The sequence below is a fragment of the Trachemys scripta genome, chromosome 5 (genome assembly GCF_013100865.1).
Source record: "Trachemys scripta elegans isolate TJP31775 chromosome 5, CAS_Tse_1.0, whole genome shotgun sequence".
NCBI lineage: Eukaryota > Metazoa > Chordata > Testudines > Emydidae > Trachemys > Trachemys scripta.
Window position 1 is genome coordinate 15073706 of NC_048302.1, and position 26083 is coordinate 15099788.

Consider the following 26083-nt stretch of genomic DNA (forward strand, 5'->3'; position numbering starts at 1 on the left):
TTGTACACATGCAAAAGATGCCATCAGTTTTCTCTTACAAAAACAAATGGGTTTAAGTAAGTTTTATGGGATACAAATTTCTCCCTACACAGGGCAAAACTAGGTCCTTGACTCTTCTCTTCCTCCTTTATATATATAAATAAAAATGTGGTGGTTTATATATATAGATACAGATATAATGCAACCCACAAAAATGGAACTTAAAAGAAAAAAATGATGTTGCTTTTTCGAACATGGCCTTGGATTTTAGTGTTGTAAATCCTCCCACTGAAATAGAGCGGAAAGAATTAAACACCAGGACCCTGCATTTATTAGCAGACTAATTCTTTCCATATATTTCAGTGGATGGAAATACAGGAAATGCCAAATCCCAAAGCAGTTATACATGTATAATGTTAAACGGAACATCTATAAACCAAAACAAAATTATTTTTTGGGCAGAGGGAGCTTACGTGTATGCGGATGCTTTTAAGGTCTTTTTTTGTGACAAGACCTAAGGAAGAAAAATGGAACTAAAGCAAATTTATAATGGAGATCCAGTCTTTGACTATCCCTCTATCTTCTTTCTAGCACTAATTGGGGCTGTTGACTCTTAGTATGGGTGGTTAGCATAATTCCAGTACTGAATGCAGGTTGCACAGTGTTTACTGTGATTATAGGAGATCTTCAGTGGCACAAATGGCAGATAGATTTCTAAACCCCACAGAAAACCAGGAGCAGTTAAGCACTGAACTGCCATTTGTACCTTTTAATAGTCTCTTCCTGTGTGAATCAGTGGCTGACTGCTCCTGCGGAGGCAGGCAGAAAGGAAGTGGGTAGGAGTCAAGGAGTCTGCTCCCACTTATATGGTCTCTCATTTGCAATACATGTTCAACTACATTCTCCCTGTATTGGGCTCCTCTTCCCAAATCTCCCTGGCTATGTCTAATATGCCCCGGGGTGGCGACCTTATAATAGCTCAAGTGTACAGGGACTGCTTCTCCCTTTATGGACACAGGGATGTACATTGTCTCAAACGGAATAGAGGGATAGCAGGACCTTAGCCTCTGCTACTTCCATTCAGGCCCACAAATTGAGCTGGACACACAGAGGAGCAGACAATACCATTCTAAAGAATGGTACAGTGTGCACAGTACCACTGTACAGCAGGACACTCTGAGGGGGTGTGTGTGTGTGGATAAACCTCAGAATATTTAAAGGTTTGTTTTCTGAATTTTGACTTTTGCTCATCACGAGATAAATCATGTTCAGGAAAATAGAATAAACGACAACAGCATTTCCTAGGAATAATTACAGAGGCCTTTGTGACTGAGTGAAATTGCTTTTTTGGTAACTTATTTAATTTTCCTACAATCTCCACCTATTTTTCCCTCCCTGCAGGGAAAAAAAACATTCCTGAGCATAAACCAAATGGCAGGATTGAGGTAGATTTCTAAAAATTCTTTTCTTCTTTCTTCTTCAGCATAGTTGCAGGAAAAAAATGTGTACAAGATAGATATCTGTACCTAACAATATAGTTTGAGGAATAGATACATTTTCAGACTCTCAAAGAAACATGAGAGGATGTAGCTTTCGATTATGCTGAGAGTACAACATTTTCATGTCTTGTAATGCTGCTTCTCTTTCTACATACATACTAGCTCTTTTTTGCTTGTGTTGTGACTTGAAATTTCGGTGATTCAGTCTTAAAAAGTGGGTGGGTTTTGGAATTTCCATTCTGCTTGTAAAGCAAGATTTTGCATAAGAGATGAGCATGTGGATCAGTTTGGTCAAGTCCTCCAGTATAATTACAAGAAAAATAATCTGCAGTGTCAGTGGTTCACTTTCTCCTCAGAAGGCATCGATGTTTTGGGCTGTCCTTTCAAAAATTGTGAATTTTCTGCATTTATTGTATTTTCAATAAAATATTTCCATAATTGAGCCCCAGACTTCAAAAGCTGAGCCCTCTATCAGGAAAATGAACCCATTAACTTCCATTGCTACACAAGCAGTCGTTCAAAGTAGGTTGTGCAGATCATCATAACATATTTCCTCTACTTTCTTACTTGCTTTGATGAGCAGTGAAATAGTTAATACTGAAATCTCAAGTATCCTGGTTTGAGTTGCCACCCATTGTATTGTTTAAGGCTTTCTTCAAACTCAAGCAAATCTCAGTCATCAGTTATACTCAGGTCATGTTTAAGGTTTTTTCCAAACCTGTAACAGCGAGACACGCTCTAACTTGAAAAAAATGAAAGCTGAGACTCCAGAGAACAGTCCTCCTGGCTACTTGAGGGATGGGGTGGGAGCATGCCACACCCCTTGGAGTTTTGGGCTATAACTGTAAGGATAGAGGAAAACTCTGGATCTTTCCAGTGAGGAGGCAAGAGGACAGCATGTTTGTTTCATGAACAGAAGATCAAAGCAAGCATGGCTGTAATACTCTGAAAGGATCTTGAGTGATCTTTTGCTCTCTCTGACATGACAATGTCTTATTAGTTAAGTTTAGGCTTTAGTATGTGTGTTAGGATTTTATTTTCTATATAACCCTTTGTTTCCAGTATTTTGCTTGCTATCATTTGACTCTCTGTTCTTCGCCTGATACGTTTTGACCTGCTTTCTCTACAAATAAATCTAAGCACTGTGTGTTAAGTGGAGCTGCATTCTATGGTGTAACTGTTAAGCTGTGGTCTGTTCCTTTGGGGATAGAGGATTTGAGAATTCTGTGAGCATCCTGTGGCTCAGGGGTTGAACACTCCAGGGAGATGCTTGGAGGATTGAGGCGAGAGAGCATAGGCACCGACTTCTGCTTGACCCCCCCTCTACCCCCAGCCCCACCCTGACTCCGCCCCCGCCCACATTCCAACCCCTTCCCCGAAGTCCCCGCCCCAGCTCCGTCCCCTCCCTGCCCCTATTCCGACTCCTTCCCCAAATCCCCGCCCTGGCCCCACCTCCTCCCCTGAGTGTGCCACATTCTCACTCCTCCCCTCTCCCTCCCAGAGCTTGCTACGCCACCAAACAGCTGGGAGGTAGGACGAGGATTGGAGACGTGGCGCGCTCAGGGGAGGAGGTGAGGTGGGGTGGGGGGTCAGGGAGGGGAGCTTGGCTGCCGGTGGGTGCAGAGCACCCACTCATTTTTCCCCGCGGGTGCTCCAGCCCCGGAGCACCCCATGGAGTCGGCGCCTATGTGAGAGAGGTAGAGAGAGAGTGGGGCCTGCAGAGGCCTGGAAAGCAGAGTTTGTGTTGCCAGAGGTTGTTGGTAGTGGGGAACTGACCCACAGCAGACACAGGTAAGGCTTCATCCTGTTAAGGCAGCGGTTCTCAAACTTTTGTACTGGTGACCCCTTTCACATAGCAAGCCTCTGAGTGCGACCCCCCCTAATAAATTAAAAACACTTTTAAATATATTTAACACCATTATAAATGCTGGAGGCAAAGCGGGGTTTGAGGTGGTGGCTGACAGCTCACGACCCACCACGTAATAATCTTGCGACCCCCTGAGGGGTTCTGACCAGGGCCGGCTCCAGGGTTTTGGCCGCCCCAAGCAGCCAAAACCAAAAAAAAAAAAAAAAAAGCCACGGCCGTGATCTGCGGCGGCAATTCGGCGGGAGGTCCTTCACTCTGAGCCGGAGTGAGGGACCGTCCGCCGAATTGCCGCCGAATACCTGGACCTGCCGCCCCTCTCCGGAGCGGCCGCCCCAAGCACCTGCTTGAGAAGCTGGTGCCTGGAGCCGGCCCTGGTTCTGACCCCCAGTTTGAGAACCCCTGTGTTAAGGGGAGGTGATAGCAAGGTGCCTCCCAACCCGTGGGTATGTCTGCAAAGTACTACAAACGTACACCTAGAAAAGTGACACAGACATGCTGTCGGAAGGTGTTTTCTGCAGATATAACTTAGGGAAAGCCGATAATATAGTCATTGGATGCAGCAAAATTAAACAAAAAAGGGGAGGTGGCCAAAAAGCTTTAATTCTTCCAGGAGTCACGCTGTCAGGGCTGCAGTTGATGACTCTGTGGGTGGGACTGAGTTTTTGCCCTTCCCGAGGGAAAGCATGGACAGAACTAGCCCAGTGCACAGTGCACTCTCTGTCTCCTCCACGTACTCCATCCCCTAGAGGGAGGATTAATGAGAAACATTGCCAAGTCGATCTTGCAGGGTTTTCTGGGCCCTCTGTTCCCATCAGGTAGGTTTCTTTCATGGGATTGTAAATTCTGGCTCTTATTATGTAATTTTGAATACAATGTACTACAATATATGGAATTTTCACTCCTTAGTGAAGCACATGTATGCATAGATATAAGAAGCATGATTTCTTTAGAAATATTATTTTCTTCCCATATACATTTTGAGTTCTATGGTTTTCATCTTATGTTTCCAGCAATCCGTAGCATGGATGACTAAAGATTCTTGGGAATGAGAATAACTGATCTGACACAAAGTTCTGAAATAGGAAAGTGGAAGAGCAAATAATGAAATGTAAATGTATCAGAATTTATGTTAAGCAGTTAGGGGCCATTCAGTGCATAACACACACGGCAGTTCTCCTAAATAGCACACTAAGGTCTACACTATAAAGTTAAGTCGACTTCATGTAAATCAACATCGAGCCTCTGATTTAAGCAAGTCAATCTTGCATGTCCACACTGTGTCAGCAGAGTGCATCCTCACTAGCAGGGCTTGTGTCGATGCACGGAGCACTGCACTCTGGGTAGCTATCCCACAGTGCATGTAACTGAATGGAATTTTGGGTTGAGCTTGCAATGCCTAAGGGACCAAAACATTGGCACGGGTATGTGGCAGGGCAGGGATGAAACCCCTTGAATGCCCTGCTAAAATGCTGGCTAAGCCCTGCTTTCAGGCAGAAAGGCCAGGGGCAGAGGCTCAAAGCACCCAGCAGGGAGCCCAGCTGTAGGACCTAACGAGGGCTTGCTCACTGCAATAGACTGAGCTAAGCAGCGACAGCTGGGCTGAAGGCTGGGAGGGCTATAAAAGCCCTGAACAAAACTCAGTTGGGAGGCTAGCCTGGGAGGGGACAGGAGGCTACAGCTCTGTCTCCTCACCACAGGAAGCGAGCCTCAAGGGCCAAGAGACCCTGGAACGGGGTTAGAAAGGGGATAACTGTTGGGGGATAAAGGGGACTGCACGGTGGCACTGTAAAATAAAGCACAAGGGTGAAACACCAGAAGAAAGGCGTGAGAACTCTTATTTTACCAGCCTGAGCACAGGGCAAGAGGGCAGAAACCTGTGCGGACCCTGTGATAGGGTGGTTATGGGAACATGGTGTTAGCCTCCCATGATGCACTTACCTTCCTCCTTTTCTCTCCCTCCCTCCCTGAAATCAACGGCAAACAAACCAAGGCTATTTCGCACCTTTTTTCGTAAGCCTGGACACCATAGCACCATAAGCATGGACCCCGCTTGGCTGTACACTGTTATTGTGAGCATTACAAACACCTCAAACCTTATCCTGCAGTATTTACACAGCTGATACAGGAGCCACCACATAGAACAGTGTGATGCCATGCAAACAGCCCTGCTGGAGGACATAGAGCAGAGCAATTTGCAATTGCTGGTGACAGTCACGCATCATCTTGACATGGTTGAGCGCCGTTTCTGAGCCCGGGAAACAAGTACTGACTGGTGGGACCAGATTGTTATGCAGCTATGGAATGACCAGCAGTGGCTGCAGAACTTTCGAATGCATGAGGCCACTTTCCAGGAACAGCGTGAAGAGCTTTCCCCAGCCCTGAAGCGCAGCAATACTAAAATGAGAGCTGCTCTGACAGTGGAGAAGTGAGTGGCGATAGCTCTGTGGAAGGTTGCAATGCCAGACTGCTACCAGTCAGTGGGGCATCAATTTGGAGTGGGTAAATCTACCGGGGGATCTGTTGTGATCCAAGTTTGCAGGGCCATTAACAGACTTCTGCTAAGAAGGGTAGTGACTCTGGGCAATGTGCAGGACATAGTGGATGGTTTTGCCACGATGGGGTTCCCTAGCTGCAGTGGGGCAATAGACAGAACGCATATCCCTATCTTGGCACCAAACCACCTTGCCAAAGAGTACGTGAACCGAAAGGGCTACTTCTCAATGGTGTTGCAAGTGCTGGTGGATTACAGGGGCCGTTTCACCGACATCAACGTGGGATGGTTGGAAAAGGTGATTGACGCGCGCATCTTACACTAGAGGGTAGGGATCGGATACAGAGGGACCTAGACAAATTAGAGGATTGGGCAGAAAAAAACCTGATGAGGTTCAACAAGGACAAGTGCAGAGTCCTGCACTTAGGACGGAAGAATCCCATGCACTGCTACAGACTAGGGACCGAATGGCTAGGTAGCAGTTCTGCTGAAAAGGACCTAGGGGTCACAGTGGACGAGAAGCTGGATATGAGTCAACAGTGTGCTCTTGTTGCCAAGAAGGCTAACGGCATTTTGGGCTGTATAAGTAGGGGCATTGCCAGCAGATCGAGGAACGTGATCGTTCCCCTTTATTCGACATTGGTGAGGCCTCATCTGGAATACTGTGTCCAGTTTTGGGCCCCACACTACAAGAAGGATGTGGAAAAATTGGAAAGAGTCCAGCGGAGGGCAACAAAAATGATTAGGGGTCTGGAGCACATGACTTATGAGGAGAGGCTGAGAGAACTGGGATTGTTTAGTCTCCAGAAGAGAAGAATGAGGGGGGATTTGATAGCAGCCTTCAACTACCTGAAGGGGGGTTCCAAAGAGGATGGAGCTCGGCTGTTCTCAGTGGTGGCAGATGACAGAACAAGGAGCAATGGTCTCAAGTTGCAGTGGGGGAGGTCCAGGTTGGATATCAGGAAAAACTATTTCACTAGGAGGGTGGTGAAACACTGGAATGCGTTACCTAGGGAGGTGGTGGAGTCTCCTTCCTTGGAGGTTTTTAAGGCCCGGCTTGACAAAGCCCTGGCTGGGATGATTTAGCTGGGAATTGGTCCTGCTTTGAGCAGGGGGTTGGACTAGATGACCTCTTGAGGTCCCTTCCAACTCTGATATTCTATGATTCTATGATTCTATGATCTTTAGGAACACAGGTCTGTTCAGAAAGCTGCAAGCAGGGACTTTCTTTCTAGACTGTAAAATAACCATTGGTGATGTTAAATGCCAATCGTGATCCTGGGAGACTCCGCCTACCCCGTACTCCCATGACTTATGAAGCCGTACACAGGCAGCCTGGACAGCAATAAGGACTGGCTCAACCATAGGCTGAGCAAGTGTAGAATGGTGGTGGAATGTGCATTTGGACATTTAAAAGGTCACTGGCGTTGTTTGCTTACTAGGTTGGACTTCAGTGAGACCAATATCCCCATTGTTATTGCTGCCTGCTGTGTGCTTCATAATATCTGTGAAACAAAGGGAGAAAAGTTTCCGCCGGGAGGGTGTGTGGGTGGGGGGTGAGGCAGATTGCCTGGCAGCCAATTTGGAGCAGACAGACACCAGGGCAATAAGAAGAGCACATCAAGGGGCTCTGTGTCTCCAGGAGGCTTTGAAAACCAGTTTCAGCAATGAGCCAGAGTAATGTGAAACTTATCTGTGGTGTTCCTTACCAAACTGTCCCCTCCATTGCATTTTCTCCCTATAAACTCCACCCCCACTAACCACTATGTGTTGAATGAATAAAGAGCCTTTTTTCTTCAATCCATTACGTTTTTATTATGCACACAAACACACAGAGTCAGCAAAGAAAAGTAAGATAACCTGGGGCAAAAGGGCTGATAACACTCTCTGTGTGTGGGAGTGGGGAGAGGACAAGGACAGCTTGCTTACAGATGTACTGCAGTAACAATCAGCAGTGTGGGAATGGGCACCTTCTGGTCCTTGTACCCTCCTCTGGCGTTGAGTACAAGGGATACCGAACTCCCGCCTCATAGGATGTTTGTGGGTGGAGTATGTGGAACTGGGCGATGATGGCAGCAGGTTCAGCATAGGCTGCAGAGGGACTCTAGCATCCAGCTGCCTTTCTTGAACCTCAACCAGATGCTTCAACATATCTGATTGCGCCTTCGTAATCCGCAGCATCTCTTCCTGCGTGGCAAGCTCTTGTTCCCTGCATGCTCTCCTGTCCTCCCTGTCCATGTACAGATTGTCGAACAGTGTAATCCTCCATGCTCTGAGCTCCATCTTGTCACTCTCGGAGGCACGCATTAACTCATTGAACATGTCCTCCTGAGTCTTCTTTTTCCACCTACTAATCTGGAAAGTCTCTGTCCTGGTGTGGAGGATGCGCCGACAGACAAGGTTTCAGCTGCAAGGAATGCAAAGCACAAGGGTAGCATTGACTGTGCATTCTGGTGCAAGTTTAATTTTTTTAATAAAAAAACCCACCCCTCAATACACTTCCCTGCAAGTCAAAACATAATCACAACCGCAGGCTATTGCAAGAGTCAGTTTGCTGCTCCAGCCCTGGTGAGTAAGACCACGAGGCATGGGCAAGCTTCTGTGCAGTGGAGTTGAAAGTGCTCTCCAGAGCGGTCACAGCGGAGCACTGTGGAACACCTTCTGGAGGCCAGTTCATTTGAATTACACAGTGCAGTGTCTACACTATCCCCAGGTCGACCTGTGGATGTTGAATCAAGCACTACACCTCTCCTGGAGGTGGAGTGCAGAAGTTGACCTTCCAGGCCACTTAGGTTGGCGGAAGGAACTCGGTAGTGTAGACACATGTTATTAGATCGACTTAATGTGGCTTATGTCAACCTAAGTTTGTAGTGTAGACCAGGCCTAAGCTGAGGAACTTTCTGATGGCTCTAAGTGTTCATGTCCTTAACTTGTTTACTTTAATACGATATTAAATCCTTTTTGAAAAGCGACAGGTGTGTTTGTGTAGCTTTTTACTCTAAGTAGTGAATTAGTTACATTAGAGGAAATGTTTTTGCACCTGGGAATGGGCAATGATAATCAACATTCTCTGCTTAAGAATGAATCAGTACTGTTTCTTTCTTTTCTGCTTTTTTAATTCTGAATAGTTTCAGGAAAGGCCCTGGGAATAAATAAATGAAATGTGTTTAAATAAGTGTTGCAAAATATTTCCCTTTTATAGGGATTGTTTGTTGTTTTTGCAACAAGTTAATAATCTTCAAGCAAATGAAACCAGAGTACAGGAAATAATTTGTGTGTGGATTTCTTCAGTTTGTGATGCACTGGCTTAGATTTCTGATGTGGTGATTTATGTGCATAACGCTTTTTAAAAATCTGTTTCCCTTTCTCAGTACTTGGCTCTTCTTTCTCTTTCCTATCTTTTATTCTTTTGAGTTCCACTTCTTTTTGGTGCAACTGTGCTGAAGCAGTAATGTTGAAACTTGTAAAATGACTCTGAGTTTCCTTTCATCTTCTCCCTGAATCAGCATCTTCAAAGAGCATCTTCAAAGTTCTGGAACTTTTTTAGCAAAACAAAGGAACAGAGCAACGTTCCACCTCCCAAAGTACATCTGAGGACTTGAGCCTCCTGTGAGAAGACAATGCTGGGCTGAGTCCCACAAGGTGGAGTGAAATGAGAGGAGCAGGCAGGCACTGATGGGCTGGATAGAACATTGTGCTTGGCATACCTCAAAAGGCATTGAACAAGTAGCTGTGAAAAGATACTGGGCCAGATCCTCTGCTTATGTAAGTCCTCAGCTCTGAAGCAAATGGAGCTACCCCAGTTTACGCTAGCTGAGGATATGCCCAGAGTGTAGAGGCTCCTTTCCTCACTGAACTTCTCCCCTTTGGTGCCTTATGCTGGGAGTTCTGGCTGTATAAACTTTTTTGTACGTTGACATTCTTCTCAAAGGGAAGTTGATTCTCATTAGGTATGTGTCCTTTCAAGAGCTGGATGCAGCCTGTGCAATGCCACCAACTAATGACACCTAAGCCATATGCCATCAAACAGGAGGAACTGATGAGGTTTATGGCATCTGACCTGAGAACCTAGCCTTTTCTGCACATTGGTTAGTGTTGCCTAGTGGAGTAGGGGGTTACATAATGTTTTCATTTGTCTGCCAGACAAACAATGTCACTCTGTCTAGAGATGTCTTCTTTTGGGGGCCATTTGGAACAGGTTAGTGTTTTTGGATATGATATGCGGGTTACATACTTCCCCTGTTTATATTTCTAGGACCCAGTTCTTCCCTCACATACTTGTATGCAATTCCGTGGAAGCTGTGTGTGAAATCTAAGTGATGAACGGGGCTCATAGGACCGAATCTTTTTCTCACTTACACCTAGGGTGACCAGATGTCCCGATTTTGGGCTCTTTTTCTTATATAGGCTCTTATTACCCCCCACCCCCGTCCCGATTTTTCACACTTGCTGTCTGGTCACCCTACTTACACCCCATGTACCCTTCCCAAAGTCAAGGAATTTCCTGGGGTATCAATCAGGGAAGGTTTTTGCTGACAATGTGTATTATTATTGTATATCTATAGCTTGCAGAGGCTTGAGTGGAGATTGGGGGCTCATTGTGCGGGGCTGTACATAGGCCAGCACAGACGGGCCGGGACTGTGCTATCTGTACACATTCTGGCTTTTTGAGTTCTTCTGGACAGGTGCTAAATCAGTGGTTCCCAACCTATTTACCATTGTGGGCCGCATATGTGGCCCACAGTGTGTTATGTGGGCTGCATCCAATACTACCTGTATGGCCCTGAGGCTGTCACATGGGCCCCAGCTCTGTGCAGATTGGGCCGCAGGTTGAGAATCACTGTGCTGAATCATCACAACTAAGCTTGCCGAAGTATCTGACTTTAAAGTAATAAAAACTAAAGACAAATAGCGTTGGCAGGCGCAAGACGTGCCTCACCATGAGAGGAGGGAGTCGACTCTTTCGATGCATGCACACGGCTCATTCTGTAGGTGTGTAGCTGCTGTGATTTATTATCTGTAAGTCATCCAAGTAGGGAACAAGTGTACTGTAATTAACTAAATAAATTTATATTCTGCCATCATGATTGTTCACTGGAAATTAAGATTTCTCTCCAGTGTCATGAGAAAGGAGTCAGTGGGAGTTGGCCTAATTGCCTTTGAAAAGCCCACCCTAAGTTCTTTTTTGGAGACTTTCTGAACATAAAACTATGCCACTTTGATTTTTATCAGCCACTCTATATTCACCCAGTGTTTATTTTTTGTCAGGCTGTGAAATTCTAGTTGATGAAGCTCTTCCACTGAAACACCATCTAGATATGTGCTGGGAAAAGAGGAATGGAGATGGCTACCAGTGTTACCACTACAGCCTCGAGTTCTGCTGTCTCTTTAACTTTCCCTGCAGAAGTGGTTCATCTGTATGTAGCAGCACTTCTGTTTCTGGATGTGCTATATTTGGACTCGGCAGCAATTCCTTTCATTGAATGGAAGGTGATTCGCTAACCGGGTGGAATCTTTTCAGCATGGTAGATTAGTGAGGTAGGCAAATGAACTAGAAGCAGCACTGGTAATGGATGAGCCATTGTTGGCAGAGGTGTGCAGGACTCCAGCGGCCTGTTCTTGAGAGGCGCTGAGCAGCCTCAAATCTCACTGAAGTGAATGGGAGCTGTGGTAGCTCTGCACCTCTAAGGATCAGGCCCTTGAGTCATTACAATTTCAAAATGTCTAAAACGTTCTCCTCCCAGCTCGATATTCCTCCACCTGCTAATTCTGAATGAAATATTTCCTTTTACAATCCAGTCCTGTGAGCTGCTGAAAGCCCTCAACGTCAATTGAAGTCAGTGCAGCACTTGGCAGATTCGGGCCCATAGTGAGGGAATTTTGTTTGATAGAAATTCCGATTGCTCATTTGAATTGTTTTTGGTCATGTTGGGTTACTCTCTAATTCTGAGACACCTGAAGCCCGGTCCCAGGGTAAATAGTAATATTGCATTTTAAAGGAGTGGGGTGTGTCTGTGTGCGTGTGGTGGCGTGCAGGTTAGCTGCTTTTTGGAATTGATCTAGTTTGTCAGTGTCACTTTCCCAATGGAGACATTGGGTAAATGTGGGTAGTGAATCTTGGGTTTCAGCAGTCTTGTACACACTTACTACAAGTGTGCGAATTACAGACACCACATATTGCCAGTATACTGCCTTACCTAGCCAAAATTAGATTAAATTTAATGTCATGTTTTCCTTGAAGTGGGATATCACTCTTACTACTATGCAATTTAAATAGCAAGATAATAATTCATTTTAGGATCTGATTTCTCCTTTGCCCCTAATTCATTCAGTTCCGGAGTTTCATGTAGGGTGAAATTTATATATTTTTGGGTTATGGCGCAGAACACTGACTAGAAAGGTGGGTGTGCACACAACCCTTCCCCCCAGTTTAACACATCTGTAACTAGTTAAATTTAGCTTCTTTTGGGTTCTTAACTATAGAGTATCTCTGTGTAACGGGCAATATGGAATATTTTATGTAGACCTAAAATTAAGGAGGGTCTCCACATCTGTACCCCAAAGTTCAAAGTGGGGAAGAAACCCTAACAAAGGAATATCTGAGAATTGTATCAGAACAATTTAAATAGAACAGAGTGGGAAATGATTTTCCTATCCCACAAAATATTTGAGATTTCAAAAATTTTCCCATTCCGCGTAGGGATGAAACTAAGACCTTATGAAACTTTTTGTGTTTGTTTAAAAAAAAAAACACCCCAGGAGAGCAGCTCACCCCAGAATAGCTGGATAGTAAGGATTAGTGACAAGGTAACACTTGTTCTGTGGAGTGTCCCTTTAAGTCCTGGGATATCCTAAGAAAGAGCTAGGTGTCGGGAAAGCGGAAGATGGTCCCAGGAGAAGATGATCCTGGGGCAGCGGGGAAACCCAGGCTACTCTTTCTTTAAGGGCTGAGTGCCGAGGACCAGGAGCTTGGTAGAGTGGGTGGGGCACTTTCCCCCACCCCCAGCCAGTCGGGACCAGCTCTGGGAAGACTGTATATATACCATCTCTTCCTGCAGAGCAAGAGGGAAAGTCACCCTGAGGGTAAGAGGGTTCAGCAGGCGGAAAGGACTGAATGGGGAAAAGGGCCCGCTGGAGGAGAAGCTGGCTACGGCTCCGCAGCAGGCCTGAATTACAACTCCAGCTCCGAGGAGGAGAGCTGGAGCAGAGAGCAGACTCCCGGGAGCAGAAGACTACTCCAGCCAGGTAGGGCTGGGAAGGATGAAATTTGGACTCTGAGGGCTTTATTTTGATTGGGACAATTTATGATGATAAACCAGGATATTACTGAAAGAAAAGAGCCTGTGTGGAGTTTGGAAAGAGTCCAAGATGGGAAATTGAGGCAGGGTGTGGCTGAGCTGCCTTGACCATTAGGGGATGCTACAGGGCAGGCACATCTTTTGACAGTAGCCCAGTGGCTATTGTACTTGCACCTGGCTGGGTCTCCCACAGATCGGGTGAGTGCCCTGATCATGGGGCTATTCTGAGGTGGTGTATGCTTTGTCTTCCTTGGTGTCTCCTTAAGTTTTGTCAACTGACAGGTGTCCACAAAAGTTTCAGTTTTGGTAAATCAGCATTTTCTGACAGTTTCATCAGAAGATTCCCAACCTACTCTACAATTAAAATCATGCCTAAATTAAGTGGAATTAGGGCTGTGGGAGGTAACATTCTAGACTCTCAGAAGGACAATAGTTGCATGTGGCTTGAATTTGTGGTTTGTTTTACTTACTAATTGTTGTTGCTTCTGGTTGTAGATTTATAAATGGGACCTGATTCCAATCTCACTGGTATAAATCCACTGACTGCAGTAAAGTTACTCCTGGTTTACAGTAGAGATCAGAGTTGGGCCCACAGTGTTCTTTCCTGAAATTGCCTCTAGAGATCCCCTCTCTCGGAATTGCGTGTGACCCAGAACCATTAGAATATGTTAATAGCCTAATTAGATTTGAGTCCAACATCTGTGCATTAGAATGCTGAGACCATGTCTGTTAAGAGAGACAGATCTTGTCCTGTCAATTACTGTTTGTTCTGCCTGTTGGGCTCTCGACTGGATGCTTATGCTTCATTTCTTTCTGTGGTGTGAGGTTTTGTTGTAAATGCTTCTAACCTTTTTTTGGCATTGTGCGTATGTTACAGCAGTAATGCTTGAGAAAGCACTTATTGTATACCTCCATCTTTAGTGGCGTAGAGCTTTCCAAAAAGAGAGAAAAAATTACCCTTTGGGCTAAAGCTTCTTCTCATGCTTGTTCTTAGCCCAGAAGTACTGTTTTCAATGAGGGTGGCTAATTAATGGCACTCTTTGATCACCAGTTATGGAACAAGATGCTTCTAGCCTGGGACATTTTGCCAGATATCTTACTTGAAACAATCCTTTAATTGACGAGCGTGTATTTTTATCTAGTAAGTCATACACTGAGATGGTTATAATTTAAAACAAACAATAAAGCTATGATTTTTTTCACCCTTAAAGCACTCAGACATAAGAGTGTAAGGTGAAGTACAGCAGCTAAGTTAACTCAACTGCTGTCCCTCTTCCTCTTCACAGCAGCTTCCTTTGCTCCCTCTCTGCCCTGGTCTATCCCATTCTCCCCTCCTACCTCAGAGCCCTCCCCTGTGACAAGCTACAGAGGCCTCCCTAATGCTCCCCCTCTTGCCAGAAAGTCATATTTCTTGAATACCTTATCTTGGCCATAGACGTGCCTCATTGCTCGAAGCTATCCTGGGATCTTTACCAACAACTCTCCACCCCCACACCCATCCCGGGGTTCCCCTCCACAGGCATAAGGTACCTCTTTACTGCTTCAGCGTATGAGAGATGGATTAGAAGTGGAAGTCCAGAAGATGCTCTTTTCATTGAGTATGTGTGCATTCTGGGATTGGATCTCATTTGGGGGTGGGGTTCCAGATAAGCACCTAAGCTTTAAATGCTGCTCTGAATCTTCTGATGTTATCTCTGCTTCTAGTGATAGTTGATCAACATATCATGGGAGTCATTATCTTATGGCTAAAACATTACTCAGTGTCCTAATCACAGGACAGCTATTGGAGACATTATAGGAACAAACCAAAGAAGTCATTGCGATCAGTTGTTACTAAGCACTGTAACCTGTCGAAGAAAACTGAAATCTGTGCTTGTTTTGATGAACACTGGCTGCATGCACTGCACAAACAATGAGATTTAACTAGTTTTGCAGTGGTCCTAGGTCTAGGAGTTAGTGATCGCAAAAGGCAATGTTCAATGATTAAACAATTCTTGGTAAATGGTAAAAGTATCATTTTTAGCTATAATGATCACATATAATGCCCAAAACGATAATAATTCATGCAGAAGCCAAGTTCCTATTATGTCATATTGCGCAAAGTTTCAGGAAGAAATGGACTACACACACATGTGCCGCCTTGTTCAGTGTAGGCTGTTGAACATGTTTCCATGAACACTTATGTGGTAGCCTTAAATACATGTACAATGAGTCAACTTTTCATGTGTTCTTATTTTTGAGATTACATATATGCTGCCAATAGCACATCTGCATGCACCTGGCCACTTGCCTAGGAAAATCTACTGTCCTGATTAATTATGAAAATCTAACCTTGAGTGTTTCCTATACTGGAAAAGACATATATATTTTGCAAACATTTTGCTGTTTTTTTTATTAAGATGTGCGTTAAAGGGAGAACAAAATATTAAACTGTGGATAACAGGCCAGACCATGGCACCCATTGTAGCTTGTTGCTTGTTCTGCTGTAAAGTAGCTATAAAGCCAGCTCATCTAGCTATCCGGGGACTCTTCCGGCATAGGGGGATCCTCCACATGGCTGGCACTACACTACCTCCTTCAGAGGCAGTGTCTTGATGGGGGCAATGGGACAGGGGGCCTGGTTGGAATAGTGCTGCACCCCAAACTCTGGCTGCTTGGGATCACAGGTAGCTGGAAGTAATGCATCTTAGCACGGCCTTATGGGTAACTCTTCTCCACCAAAGAGTTAGAAATTAAAGCGGAACGATCATAGTGACTCACTCATTCTTTGGCCTGAAATCACCCACTCCTTCCCTAGAGTCTGTGGTCCTCAGATGACCAGTGACAGGAAAGGCAGGAAGAAAACGTAAGCATCAGTAGCAGAAAATAACAGCTTTTGACACATGGAGTTCTCGTGACTCAATGCACTGGCTGTCATGGCTGCTGCTAAATCAGGCTGGGCTGAATTATTCCAAGCTGTACATTCCTGTGCTATCCTGGAATGCCTCCATTCAACTGCAGAATCCAACACCTTCTGCAGTTCAGAACTATCACCAGGAAGTAAAAGGAAACACAAATCTTATGGCACATTTATACTACAATCATGGGGCAAGACTGTCGCTTGAATAGATGTGACTGAGCTAGCATACCCAATGATTGCAGTATAGAAATAACCTTAGATATGGCATGGATGCTGCTTCAGGATACAATAATACTCTCAGAAGGCAGGAATACCTCTGAACAAAATAAAAAAAGAACCAAGAAGGAAAGAAGTAAGCTAGTATGGCTAAATGGCAAAGTTCAAGACGTTATTTGAGCCAAAGAGAGAGCCTCCAAAATTTGGAAATCTTATGTTAGTGAAGCCAATAGACTAGAGCTCAAATTACTGCAGGCAATATATAATGGGGAAATTAAGAGGGCTAATATGGATTAGGAAGTGAATATCTAAAAGGCATAACAACAAGCAATTGTGTAAGTACATCAGAAGCAGGGAGCCTGTGAAAGAATCCACTGGATCACCAGAGGTTAAAGCAGGCAATTAAGGAAGATAAAGACATTGGTGAGAAGCTAAATGAGTTTTTTGCATCAGTCTTCACTACAGACGATGCTGGGGTGAGGTGATACCTCACCTTTGCTACCAGAAGAGAGCAGGCATTGTCGGAAACTGAGTTGTTGGAAGAAAGTGATAAAAATTACAAAGCAATAAGTCAGCAGGCCCAGCTGATGGACCCTCCCATCAAAGAGTTCTCCTGGAAATAAAGAATGAAGCAACTGAGCTGCTAGCAAAAATACGTAATTGCTTATTAAAATCAGCTACTATCTTGGGTGACTGGAGGGTAGTAAATATAAATATTTTAAAAACAGCTTGAGGGTGATTTAGGAAATTATAGACCAGTAAGCCTTACATCTGGTAAAGTGCTCAAAACAATCACAAATGGAATAACAAAACACCTGGATGATCATGATATGATAGGGTCTAACAAGCATAGATTCTGTAAAGGAAAATCATGTCTCACTAATTTCTCAGAATTCTTTGAACATGTCAGTAAAATAGAGGATGAAGGGAAGATAGTTTGACATAATTTATTAAGACTTTTAAAAAAGGCCTTTGACAAAGGTCCCTCAGAAAAGGCAACTAAAGAATCTGAGTAGTCTTGGGGATCAAACTGACTTACCCCCGCCTCCCCAGGAAACAGTAGAAATAAATGGTTAGTTTTCATCTTGGTAAAAGGTGAACAGCAGGGTGCCTCAAGACTCCATATTGGATTGGTGCTAAATGTTTTTCAATTATTTGGAAAGTGAGATAACAAAATTATTTAGATTAGTCAAGTGCTGAGAAGACTGTGAGGGGCTTGGTTAATATACTGGAGGATGAAATTCAGTGTTGATAAATGGAAGGCTAAAGCATATAGGAGGGGAAATTTTGAATGACTAATATACCTTGCAGGGCTCCAAATTAACAATATCAATTAAGCGGAGTCTGAGGGGGGAGGAAGGGAGGCGGTGAAGGAGCATTACTGTGGACAGCTCAACTAAGACCTCTGCTCAATGCAGCTGTGGTCAAAAAACCAAAATGTTATGGTCTTTAAAGAACAAGGTGGAAAATAATGCAGAAAATGTTGTAATGCCATTATAGAAATCAAGGGTTCACCCTCATGGAATACTATATTCAATACTTGTCACCCCATATCAGGAAGGAACTCAAAGGGATTTAGAGAAGGATGGTGAGAGATTTTCCATGCCCCTACTCATTCTCTTGTGCAGAGAGATTTGAAAGATTGGGACTGTTTTACCTTGGAAAGGGGATGAACAAGAGGTTATGTGATAAAGGTATATAATGAATGGTCTAGAGAGGGTCGATCAGGAGATTCTGTTCTCTTTATCTCATAGTACAAGAACAATGGGACATTCAGTGAAACTGAGGTGGCAAATTCGAAACTGATTGAAATAAAATAAACCCTGAACTTTTTAGCAGCACATGTAATTGCTGTGGAACTTATTGTTGCCACCACCATTGTGCCAACTCCGAAAGGGACATGGCTTCCATGCAGATCAAGGGCCACCTGGATTGATCTCTAAGTAGGTTCTTAAAGTGATCTGTACACTTGCCACCAACATGCAGGATACCAGAATGGCCCTTTCACATGGTTTCAATGGTCATTTTTTGCCTAAGCAGCAGAGAAACTCCAGGCTGTTTCAGCCACAAGGACAATTGACCAAATCGTTGCAGGTGGTTGGCTTCAGTATAAACAACCTCATGACACAAATGTATTGACACTGGAGGGCAATTCCTTGCCACAGGATGCTATTAAGGTCAAGAATGTAGCAAGATTCCAAAGAGAACCGTGTATTTTATGAGGATAACAAGAATGACATACTGCATTTCCTGCAATTGCTGTCAGTCAGGCATGCAACACCCGGGTATGTGTATGTCCAGGGAGATCTGTGGATCTGACTGGGAACAAATAGGTTATTTTTCTTTTCTATTTATTCCTCAGCGCCTGAGCTCTTTGTAGGTATTATTGTGCATGGTTCTCTTCTCTGGTGCTAGCTTTGTGCTGAGTTAAAGCTGCAGAGGGGGCTCTGTAATCCAGGAGTTGCAAATTAGGCATACTTAGAGCATTTTTTCTATTTATTTTCCTCCCCCCATGTTTTCTTTCTGCAGTGTAAAGATGTAGATGTGAGCAAAATTGAGCATGTGAAGACACCAGGTGTGAATATGTACCTGTTACTGGAAGAGCAAAATTCTTCTATCATCTGCTAGTGGCTGTGAAGGTGCTGAAATCTCTCTGCAGTTTACCAGTACTGCAAATAAGGAAGCAGTGTGGGCACCACGGTTTATAATTTGAGTCAAAGCAAATAAGAGGCTCGGTCTGCAGTCTAAGAGAATGATTTTGTAGATGCTCCAACTTGGCTTGCTAAGATTCCAGCTTTTACTTGAGTTACTGGAATTTTGTCACAGGTTTCTTCCAAGACAGGTACTTGGCAGGCAGTCTGTGTCAACTTCAGTCTCTTTACTCGTTTCCTATGCTCACAAGCTCACTGCTGCATTTATGGGATATGTGAATGTAAATATACTATGTATCAGATGCATGATTTTGACCATCTGCTATTACTGTCATTTATCATACTATCTTTAGCCTTCAAGAAATGTCACAATTTTTAAATCCGTGGAATTGTGTGACTTTAACATCGCTGGCGACTAATAGAAAACTCAAAGATGCTGATGGATGTTTTCATTTGGGAAAAATGTGCGAACAAATCTTAATCTGCCCTGTTATGACAGAAATTAAAAAAAAAAAAGGGTGGGGAGGGAAAGAAGGCCAGAGGGACCATTATGATCCCCTAGACTGATGTCCTGGATAACATAGGCCATAGGACTTTCCCAGTGCTTAATTTGTAATGAAAGATGTGCTGGGGCTCAAGCAATTTTTTTTACATTCATAACTGATGCAGCATGCCCGGAGGTGCCAGGAATCAGCCCTGGCAAGCACTGGCACAAATTAAGCACTGGACTTTGCTGTATTAACTCATAGTGTTCAAGAAATCATTAAAATAGCACCTTAGATTTCAACTTACTGTTTGGGTGTTTTAGTTACACTCTAATTTTTACTCTTTACATTCAGGTGTTTGCATCTTTATTTTACAAAACTAACTGCAGATTTTCCGTGCACTTAGACTAAAATGTTCCCATTCATTTTTTAAAAAGAAAAAGTTTAACCCATATTTGTATCCTATTAGCCCTTGCCTACACACCAGTCTGTCATTAGATTCAGTTATATATATATATAAATCCATGGCATTAGATAGGCTACAGTAAACGTGCAGATGTAAGTGTCTGGGACCACCTTTTACCTCCATGCAGGAATCTTCAGGGCATGTCTTCAGTAGGAGTTCCTTCCCCTCCCCTCCCCTCCCAAACACTCGCCTTCACAAGTTACTATAACAGGAAGAGAGAGCAATTGATTCAGCAATTCTGGTGTTCAGTTTTGGGACATATTGCTGCTTTTCTATTCTCTGGGTTAACGTGACTTAGTGTGCACTTTGTGCTTCAAAAACAGGTGAGGTTTTAATTCATCAGTGGTGGGGTCCCAGCAGAGAAGTTGCAACATCTTTTGTGCCTTGTAATAAAATTATTACAACTCAGTGGGGAAGACGTATGAATCTAATTCCCCACACACCATGCTGAAAATGTACCCCATTCTCGCTGATGGTTAGAGAGGCAGTATTTTATTATCGGCGGCATGTTGTTTCTACAGTACCATACATATGCATGGCATTTTATAGACCAAGGTATCTGCTCAGCAGAATTCCCAATCTGTAGCCCAGAGCTCATGTAAAAAAACAAAAAGGTGCTATTGAAATAAACTGTGAATCTAAGTCACTGTTTCCTTCCCAACTTTGCTCAAATGGTGCTGCAGCTACATGCTGCCCCTTCTTGGGGCTAGCGGTGAAGTCACAATCTAGCTCTTATTAAAGAAATGATTTACTATGTGTTTCAAGTGAATTTTTTTAGTACTGTCACATGGGAACCAAACACAAAATTGGAATTCACCTGAATCCTGGAGAAGTTTGGATTCAGACCTGCATCAGACCTTCACAGCCCACTTCCATCTCTTAAACCCAGTCACTGCAGTTCCAGGAAGAATTTATAAACTGGCAATGATTTACACTAAATTGTAAATGTATTTATTTCAGGCAAAAACAGCAATACCTCTCGCGTATTTCTGAATGTCAGTGAAACTATTTAATCCATGTTTAGGGTTGCACTTTTCAAGAATACATTGGTTTTGGTAGGAAAAAAAAACTTTTACGCAGGGCAGGGAGTTCTCCCTAAACGTTTGGTTTCAAAAATCTTGCCCCAAACTTGCTCAGTTAGAACTCTATGCTGGAGGGCCAATATAACCTCCATATGGTTCCAACAGTTAGCAATAGCAAGGGATGTATTTTTGTAACTGTAATAGTCAAATATCCAATGGAGTATTTCCCTGGTCATAATGACTGTGGTATATCTGTGTTGTGACTGAAGATGGTCCATTCCTAGGCACAGTCACATTCTTGAATGTCATATACACCTCTACCCAGATATAACGCGACCCGATATAACACAAATTCGGATATAACGCGGTAAAGCAGTGCTCCGGGGATCAAAACAAGTTCAATATAACGCGGTTTCACCTATAAAGCGGTAAGATTTTTTGGCTCCCAAGGACAGCGTTATATCGGGGTAGAGGTGTATAAGAATCAGACGCATAGGAAGAAAATACAGGGGCACGAGTGTGCTAAAGTTAGGCTGTCTTTAAAGGCACAGCCTTCAATAAAGAGCAGTATGTAGTTGCACTGCCCTTGTGGGCATTTGGGGTGGGGTATAGAGGGACACAATCCCTCCCCAAGCTTCCCACCATTTATGCAATCTTCTTCGTACAACCAATGAAATGATTGCATGCAAATTAGTTATAGAGTAAGGATGACGACTGGTGGAGTTACCTCTGATATCACCATGGTCTGGGACTCTTGGCATGGAATAGATACATGCCCTGCTGTCATACAGATGGAATTAATTGTCAAAATGGCTGAGAACTTAGAAATGGGATGGTAACAGGGTGTGAACCCCAGTAATGACTGAACCTGGTGATCTTCTGAACAAAGAGAGCCCTCAGCCATGCTTGTACATGCTTGTAACTGTTTCCATCACTTCACACTGACTCAACAGACATTGTAGGCTTCCGAGTGACAATTCTAGAATCTTAATAAATAGATAACAAGGGGTTGGAGGTTTCCCTTGCTGACTGAGGAAGAAATTCAAAGCAGCTGTTAACCAAACCAGGTTTTACGGGGCTCAGCTATGAAATGAGTCTGTCACACCATGGGATTTGTGTCCTCCAAAGATTACAAATCTCCTCACAGAAAGCAACAGGGGTTTACTCACAATACACCTCCAATTAGAGAACCCTCTCCTCCCCACTGCTGCCACAGCAGACGCTTATTAGAAAGCATTGCATTGGGGGCTATGTGAACCAAGTCAAGAATGCAGGAGACAAGTAGCTCATTTATAGTGAACAGCACTGCAACTCCTTTGCAGGGCTGCAAGAATTATAGATTCATTGTCCTAGGCAAAGGGCAAACCTTCAAATACTAGCTTTATATATTTATAGTATTATCTGTAACCTTGATTTATGTGTTCCCAGTTAGTAGTTTAAAAATGAGGCATAAAACTAAACTGACTTCTTTAAGGTTTGAGCCTCCAGGGCGGTTACAGATAATTCAGGTTAGGGGAGGACTCTGAATGACACAATGAGTAATAGAATTAAAGACTATTTAATATAAAATTGTTACACAAACAGGCATTACAATATAACAATATACAATATACACTACATTGATACTCACATTCTAAGACAAAATGGTGCATTCAAGGGTGATCAGGCCCTGAATGAGGGGAATGGGTGTAATCCTTTCTCTAATGGTACCTTCACGGTGGATGGGTGCACCTAAAATCCATGTACTGCTCTTTTATAATCAATTATAATAATGCCCCTTAATTAATTAGCGTCAAATTTTCTACTTTCTCATTGGCTATTTAACTTTAAGCATCATATTAATTAGCATCTGTGAACAATAAAGATAGCATTTTCCAAAACATTAGCATTTTATCTAAAACATTTGTAAACATATTTTGGTCCTAACGCATTTTTACAGCATGACCTGGGGTTATACCCTAACTTATCTCCAACTTGCATCTGAACTGTTTCACTTATTTAATCCGTAATTTGACCTCACTATTGTCAAGCCCATATTTAGGCCCAACAATCTATTCTTTACTCACATTTCAATTTTACATAAACAAATATCACTTTTATATAGGCTATGGCAATGGTTCTGAATCCCCCTGGCGGTACACAGAGGTTTTTCAGGGGGTACATGAACTCATCTAGATATTTGCCTAGTTTTACAATAGGCTACATAAAAAGCACTAGTGAAGTCAGTACAAACTAAAATTTCATACAGACAAAATGAGAACGTAAGCAATTTTTCAGTAACAGTGTGCAGTAACACTTTTGTATTTTTGTCTGATTTTGTAAGCAAGTAGTTTTAACTGAGCTGAAACTTGGGGTACGGAAGACAAAGCAGACTCCAGAAAGGGGTACAGTAGTTTGGAAAGGTTGAGAACCACTTGGCTATGGTATCCACTGGCTTTTGTGGATCTGCAAATATTGTCTGCTGGATAAAGCCTTGAAGTCTTGACTACTAATGAAAACTTGGTAGAAACAATGTAACTTTCCTACACTGAGCTATTTTGCCTTGCACAATGAGTTTTCTTCTCTGTGCTGTAGACCCAGTTTCTGTAGCCTTCTGCATCTTCCACTGATTCTACTGAATCGGTCCCATATTGAAAAATCTCAGAATAGCAAATGCCAAGTAGTGTTGTCATTTCTACAAGACCCCTTTACAAAAACACACTGCTAAACATTACGTTACTCTTATGTTTGTTAAATTAAACCTTATTTAATGATTTTCAACAGCTTTAATCCTAAATGGAATGATTCAGCATACCCTCAATTAAGATGTAGGGCCAGATTCTCCGCTGTTGTAAATCAGCATAGCTCTATTAGTTTTAGTGGAAGATCTGGCCCTTCATTTTCATACAAATTACATGCATCTGAAAAAATTCCTTATGCGAGTCCTGGATGAAATTCAAAGCAAGGATTAATATAGCTTTACAGTTAAAATGTTGTACTTATAATATGCATAGCAGAGACCCGCAGGTATGTTCGTGGTGAACTTTTCACCACTTGAAGCATACTTTCAGAAATCGGAAGCCGAATTCCTTTTCAAAATAGGAAATGCCAAAACCAGGACAAAACAAGATCTTTTTTTGCCCACATATGTTTAAACTCTCATGGCCTAGGCTAAATCCATAATTGGTCTCCAGCAGTTGAAAAATAGCAGGCTTCTCCCTTCTCCCCACTACCTATAAAAATGTCTGTTCTTGTTCAGCTGTAGACTTGTATAAACCGAGATTCACTTTTCCTGTGTAATCATAAAACACATATATATTTAGTATCTAGCTTTGGTCTCTTGCTGGAGATGGTCAGAGCTATAAAGTCAGGGCCAGGGTTTTGGCCGCCCCAAGCGGCCAAAAAAAAGCAAAAAAAAGCCGCGATCGCGATGGCAATTCCGCGGGAGGTCCTTCGCTCCAAGCCGGAGTGAGGGACTGTCCGCCGAATTGCCGCCGAAGAGCTTGACGTGCCGCCCCTCTCCAGAGTGGCCGTCCCAAGCACCTGCTTGGCAAGCTGGTGCCTGGAGCCAGCCCTGTATAAAGTTCAAATCTAGACTAGATTGTCCAGAGTGTACAATTCCAGGGTTTTGGTTCAAACCCTCTAGTTGGTACATAAAGTAAACAAAGGTGGTTCAGATGCATTCTCTGCCCTGCCAAATTCCAGGACAAAATCACTCAGCAGTTTGTTTATGTGTTTTTAATAAAACTGGGTAAACTACCATTGAAACTCCCAATATTTTTTGGTTCTCCATTAAAGGCTGGCTGGGCATCAATGAGCATCTTGTGATGTTGGCCGAGGTGTATGCAGTAGTTGCGGCATGGAAGCTTAGAGAAGCTCCATAAGTGGAACGGTTACTATGTCTGCATGGAAGAATCAACAGATTGTTGTGCAGTTTGGATGCGCTTTATGAAATTTTCTGACAAACAGTGGAGTGTATCAGGAACACCTGCAGCATTCTAGCTGTCTGTGGCTAATGCTTCTCTTCTTCTGCTTTACCTCATAAGGCTTCACTTTTTCTCCTCTTCTATCACACCTTAAAGCACTTGAGGGGGGAGGGGAGGAAGGGGGAGTTGTTTTCTCCTTAATCTTCTCCTGCTTCTATAATCCCTTCAGTTCCTATTTCTTCCCCTGTTTGATTTGAGGCCTTCCATTTTCTTTCTGCTGTTATGTATTATCCTTTAACATCTAAGCTTTCTTCTTAGAGACGCGTCCTGAGTGGCTGACTTTTGTTCCTGCTGTGGGGACCTCAGTGTCCCCGACAATTCATTTTTGTTTCATTTATTTCAATTTCTTTTTTCACTTTGACTTTTAGTTGGTTTTTGGTTTGGTTTCTACCTTCAGTTTCTTCCACAACTCAGAGAGAGAGAGAACTACTTTGGATAACTTACTCCTTCCCAGGACTTCCTCACCACTTCCCTTTTCTTTGCCCACCAAGGCTAATAAATAAGCTCTTTGGTTCAGCAACTTAGTCAAACAGCTCTTCTTGTCAAGGGGATGACTGATTTTTATGGCATCGTCTAAGTGTTGGGAAAAATTGTCAATAAAACCTGCCTGTGTTCTTTTTGAGGTAAGCTGCACTGTGGAGTTGTAGCAAGGAAAGGAGTCAACCCTGTTAATTTCAGTTTTGAATATTGAATACAATAAGTCAGGCTTAGTAGAAAACTATACATTTTGACAGGGGAAGGACACAGGAAGTCAATGGACCTGTGCCAGTTTACACCAGCTGAGGATCTGTCCCATAATATTCATGTGGTGTTAATAAACATAGGAAACATTTATTTTGGGCCTGATTTGGAAGGGTTCTCTCATCTCTCAGGTCTGGGCTTTTACTTATGTGCATGCTTAAATTCCATTGAAGTTAATGGAACTTGAGCATGTGCTTAAGTTCTTTGCTGAAACAGAGCCTTAGCCAATAACTATTCAAAATGGTCTTCAGCATATTTGATGGCGTATTTGGAGTCCTTATCTTTTAAAATAAATTCAGAACCTTTCCCCCATTTCACATGCACAATCTATGGTTAGGTTTTGATAAATTTTAACTGTCTTATTGAAATCTGAATCATTCTGGGTTACAATTTGTCTGAAAAATGCCACACCACATCAAGTTGCTTTGCTCTATTTGTTTTGCGTTTTAAGCAAAAGCTGCAAAAATGGATGAAAAATACAAAATGTACCATTGCTATGCTGTG

General features: G+C 43.2%; 1 protein-coding gene across 1 annotated transcript in view; it reads left to right on the forward strand.

The window, feature by feature from the left end:
* CFAP299 (cilia and flagella associated protein 299) overlaps positions 1 to 26083 on the forward strand; it is a 399775-nt gene that overhangs the window by 16744 nt on the left and 356948 nt on the right. The gene's annotated exons all lie outside the window — the stretch shown is intronic.